The 5,737-nt window shown below is 42.0% G+C and overlaps 1 protein-coding gene across 1 annotated transcript in view; it reads left to right on the top strand.

Moving 5' to 3' along the window:
* Positions 1–724: 724 nt before the first annotated feature.
* LOC310822882 (zinc finger MIZ domain-containing protein 1-like) overlaps positions 725–5,737 on the top strand; it is a 127,744-nt gene continuing 122,731 nt past the window's right edge. The window contains exon 1 of the mRNA XM_083695441.1: positions 725–833. The gene's annotated coding sequence lies outside the window, so the exon portion shown is untranslated. The remainder of the gene's footprint in view (positions 834–5,737) is intronic.

A 5,737-nucleotide genomic window follows, 5' to 3' on the forward strand; every position in this document is an offset into this window, starting at 1 on the left:
AGCTATTATGTACAACATATCGAATATGTCGCTCAATAATGACGATGATGACACTGATAACAACAACAACAACAACAGTAATGATAATAATAATAATAATAATAATAATAATAATAATAATAATAATAATAATAATAATAATAATAATAACAATAACAATAATAATCGGCTAATAATGATAATAATAATAATAATAATAATAACACTAGTCATCATGCTATTTAAACCACTACTTTATTATTAGCATTATTGATTGTTATTTTGTCTATTATTATGTCTATATTATTACTATGTCTATCATTACAACTAATATAAGGCTTATTAGCCTATTAATATTATTAACCATGTCAAATACACGGTTATTACACATTTAGGCTTTCGTTCCGATTAGTCTACATTGTGCGGCGTTAAAATAACAGATGTTATAGATTCTAAACCGACTAAATAATTTCAAAGACATCTATTATAATTTCTAAGAGATCTATTCATCAGATAATGTGTGGCCAAATATTTGAACTCCCGTCCGTTCAATTACTGTCTAGCCTGTGTGGGTCACAACCGGTGTGTTCGTACGTGTTCCTACGTCTCTCCCTCTTGAGTCTGGGACACATTTTGTCAGCAGCCACGAAGCATGGCTCCTCTGGTAACTGAATAGCCAGTGTAATTTGACACTTCAACTTGTCGTGCTCCACGGTAGTTGATTCAGTCAGTCATACACACCAACGCAGGGCGCTTATTCTGTAAGCTATATTTGTGAAGTGAAAATGAACATCGTAAACACGAGATTTGGAAACAGAGCGGATTTCTTCTCCTTGCCGTGGTCCTATCTGAAAGTAAGTTCCGTTGCTTATTTATTAACACCTCGCCGCTGTGCGTTACACGGGGTTTTGTCTGTATGCTGTATTGCCTGGGTTCGCATCTCGCTGGACAGACCCAACCTGACTCTGCTAAAGAGTGACTTCCTAGGACCCAAAGAATCACAGCAGAACTAGTGTGATTTATTGTAAAGAGCTGATTTGTTACTGTTGTGCTCAAGCCTTTGAATCGATCTTTCAGTTGTGTGCACGCAGCCTACCCCGTGGATGGTTGCGCGTAAATGCATGTGGGTTTGCGTTTAGCCGATTAGTAGCCTAATAGAGAAATATTCTGCTACATCGTGAGAGGTGCGCGTCTTGAAGGACCATGCTAGCCATTGGGGGTCAGGGTGTATGTGTAAGGGGTGTATAGTGTTTGTATTGGCTCCGTTACGCGCGATGGCCGTTTGATTGTTGGTAAATAAATCGGATAATGGCTGGTCATCTTATGATATCGCTATGTCAGTTAGCTTATTAGTCCCTAATGTTTGACCCGAGTCAACTGTTTTCTAAAATAAGCAACCTGTTGTAAATGGAATTAGAAAGAAAGCCATAGTTTACCACATGTTTGGCTACAGTGTAAAGGAGTTGTATCTCCCTTCCGCTCAGATGATGTACAGTGTATACATTATTTGTAATCGGCGCGTTTGATGTAGGCTATAGGCAGCGACTGCTGATACGGACCTGGAGTGCATTTATGAATCGGCACACAGTGGAGCTGAGATTGGGGACAGACATAGCGTAGCGATGTTTCCGGCGGCTCTGGCGAAACCTCCCCGTTAAATTCCTCCGTATGGAGACGAGGCCAGCCGGGGCAGCAGGACTGGCTCTCTTTCATTAGGCTACCCTGTACCCGGCCAAAGGGTGAGAGAACAGCCAACAGCGGGACGAAAATGAAACAAATAAATAACAGAGCGGGTGAAGAGAGGGAGAAAATACCCATCCTCTCATCCTAGCGAAGCAGTGATTTCGAATTTGTGCAACGATAGGTTAGAGGGAGGAAACGCTATCAGTGTCATTTCAGATGTTCAAGAGGGCATTTAATCCGACATCCCACCCCACTCATCTATGTAGGCCTACATATCAGACTGACAAATCACCTGCAAATGAAGTTAGTTTGAGTTATTTTTGTAATTGTAATTATTGCATTTCACTGTATACTTGTATGCACGTGACGAATAAAGAATCTTGAATCTTGAATTTCTTGAATCTTATTGTTGTAATTCATTATAAATCAAATCAAGTTCAAAATAATTGTAATGGTCATTTACACAATATGCAGGACACAATGTAATGGAATGCTTTAGGCTAAGCAACTCCTCAACAGCCTACATATCAACAGCCAACATATCAATAGCCTACACATGAGAACATGCCAAGACTATGCATTTGATTACCACTGTTGAGCCAAACTCGATTTATGATAAATAGATAGAATTTATATTAAAATGCAGCCTGAGTGAACACTGATTAATTGCACCCACTTAATCGTAGTTCCACTGTGCCTGCAGTGTACCTGCCTACGTATAGTGTATAATTACCATGTTGTAACACATTCCCTGTATTATTCTGGTCACTGGTCAGCTGAGGAGACAGGATAAAGCTGGGAGTCTTCACCTCCACTTTCATGTAGGAAAGGGGGCAAGGAAAGGAGACCATGTGCAAATGTTGGAGATGGAATCCAGCCTGTGTTAGTGGGTGCCTGGCCTGGTCGTTGTGTGAGTGAAGTGGAGTTAGTCTTCATCTACTCTCCTTCCTAAAACCTGATTTTTAATTTATTTTTAAAATATGTTTTTAGGGCATTTCTTCTTTATTGGGATAGAGACAGTAGACATTGACAGGACGGATGGGTGAGAGAGAGGAGGGATGACATGCAAGATATGTCGAGGGTCAGAGTCTGATTCTCTGAAGGGCCAACACACTGATCCTCCCCTACTGGGTGCTCTATCCCTCCTCTACTCAGGCATAGGCCTCTGTCTATAAATAGTGAAGAACATGCAACACTTCATATTGCATATTGATCTACACAAGAGTGTCCACTGTACCAGGAGAATAAAGGAATGACCCTGTAATACATACATACTCATTGACTGTGATCTCAGAATTAGCAGCAGTAAATGAATGTAAATGCCTGTCCTTTCATTTTACCACACAGTTACCCTGGAACAGTTGCATAGGCTGTTGCACAGAAGGTTATGCTGGGCAAGTCAGTGTAGCAGATTAAATGTCTGGTATGTGCTCTCTCTTGTTGCTCTTCAGAATGTTCCCTGATTCTGCTTCAAACCCACTCTTACATATCCCTCTGTCTCAACCATAGTACTGCATGCTGTTCACAGGGCATACAATTAATACTTAACCCATAAATATTTTCCCCTACATGTTTTCTGACTCATGCTCGCATGTACATTTCTATCTCGTGCTGTCGTGTGTAGTTGAGTTTGACTTTTATGCTTTATTTTAATGCATTCATTAGTTGTAGCTAAGAAAAGCTGGTAAAATTTACAGATCTATCTTCAAATGCCAAAATCTACCCGCATTTTGCGAGTGGCGGTTGGTCATTTTTTGCCCTGGCTATTCATATCCCTCCTCCCCAACCATAGTACTGTATGCTGTATACTCCCCAGACACAGTCATAGTACTGTATGGTGCCTGCCTGATGAATGTTTTAAACCTGCAGAGCAAGTAATCAATGTTTTGACAACTGACATTTAGCCAAAGTGTTAGTGTTCTGCTGTGGAGTGTTGTGAAATACTTGGCTCCTGTTCACATTACATGGATTCTTGCATTCTGGTGTCTAGCCTAACCCACCCACTCCCAGCCCGGGCTGCAGAGGCCCGCCTTAGTATCTGACTCTGTGTGCCTCACAGTTATTGAACATATCACTATTGTTTGTAAAAGCTTGAATCATCAGTGTTCTGTATTTACCCAAACTATAGGGAAAGAAAACATCTGCAAATGGCAGATAAAAAAAGAAAAAGACTTCTGTATTTTCACTATAGGATTCATACTATTTCAGTTCATCTCATCATCTCTCCTCCAAAGGCTATTGATTCTGCATTAGCCAGTCTTTAATTAAAAAGTAATGAGTAATTTACGTTGTTATAATGTGTCATCACTAGATTAATAACAGTGTTATTACATACGTATACAAAGCTACCTTGTCTTAAGTGTTACTGGCCCAAACACTGTTTCTGACACCACAGGGCCTAACAACTGGACTACCAGCACCTCCAGACTGACAGGAGAAGCTGCAGAATCAACCAGACTCAACGTCTCTTTATAACCTGTCTCTCAGTGAGGGACTTGCCTAGATCAAACCTGAAACAGCCACAGTGAGGGATGGAAGACGTCCCCACTGCCCACTGCCCACTCCCCAACCCTTACAAAAGGTTTTTTGAGGATTTGTGTAAATAGCATTTATAAGTGCATTATTACTTTTATGTGTACTCATATGGTGCTGTGTGTCACTGAAGTATGTAACATCAGCTAGCCTCAGCCTCAGCCACCAAGAGAGTTCATTTTAGCAAGGGAGAGGAAGTACATCAGCCAGTTCCACTGATTCATCTTAGAGATTTCACTTCAGTGTGAGTGCAGTTTGAGACATCATCAGCTAGCCTTCGCCTCTAAAAGTTCCTTTCCTTGAGAGAGAGGGAGAATGGAGAGAGAGAGTGCAGAGCAGAAAAGAAGAAGAGGAGAGAGAAGTAGAGTGAAAGAGAAGAGGGAGAGAGTAGAAGGAGTGCGCACTGGCCTACCCTGTCACTGGCTCATGCATGTTTGATTTGATGTTCTTTGAAAAACGAGCACAGGGGGATGTCACAATGGCCACGTCCTGTTCCCTTCTGCAAAGGCAGAGGCCCTTGAATCATAAATGACACCCAGCTACACCAAGAACAATATGAGAGTTCACAGCCCACACAGGCAGAACAAAATGTTCCCTCATTCCCTCCGTCCCTCCGTCCGTCCCCCCACCGCTGCTGCTGCCTGCACTCAAGATTTCTCACCATCACAACCAATTACCTTCATACTTTTTGCTGCTGATAAAGTGTGTGTGTGTTTCTGTGTTTGTGTGTGAGAGTGTGTCTGTCTTGAGCGGTGTGTGCATGCATGTGTGTGTCTGTCTTGAGTTGTATGTGTGTGTCTTGAGTAGAAAGCACTGTAGCTACCATAATTAGTCCTCACTGGCTCACTCACCTCAGGCACTGTCCACTGTTTGGGTTGTCTGTCTGTGTGTAAGCACACTTGTAATGCCTGTGCCAAGGGCACTGAAGCTCTATGACCCACGGGGTAGTGCACTGGCCTGGTTCTTGGTGGTGTTCTGTCTCACCCTAATATTTGGCTAGTGCTCTCAGCTTCTGCCAGAAATCAATTAGCCTGGCAAGAGTATTGTGCTGGCTGGTCAGTGGCCAATACAGTCCAGTATCTCTGTGCAATTAATCATTTGTACACTCATGTTCTGTCACAATGGGGATGCCAGGGATCTCTCTCTCTCTCTCTGTCCCTCTGTCTCTCTGTCTCTCTCTCTCTCTCTCTCTGGGTCTGTTATTGTCTTTCTGTGTGGGAGATGGAGAGTGATGGCAAAGATGCTGTGGAAAGGGTGGAATCACATTTAACATGGCCTCCAGGGGAATTTGTTCTCTGACAAAGCAAATTAAGCAGGATTTACTAATGTATGAGGACGGTATTTATTATTGTCCCCCGATGTGGTTGTGAGGAGAAGTGTGTGTTATTTCTCAAACTACACTATCCCCGCCAAATAGTACACAAGGTGAAACCAAAGCAAAGTGAAATCTTGAAAAGATATTGGTGATGTTTAAGAGAGGAAACATTGGTTTCCCGATAATGAGATTGGTTCTCTCTAGATTAGTTCAAGTGTTACATGAAAT

The sequence above is a fragment of the Argentina silus genome, assembly GCF_951799395.1.
Source record: "Argentina silus genome assembly, chromosome: X".
In the NCBI taxonomy this organism is placed as follows: Eukaryota; Metazoa; Chordata; class Actinopteri; order Argentiniformes; family Argentinidae; genus Argentina; species Argentina silus.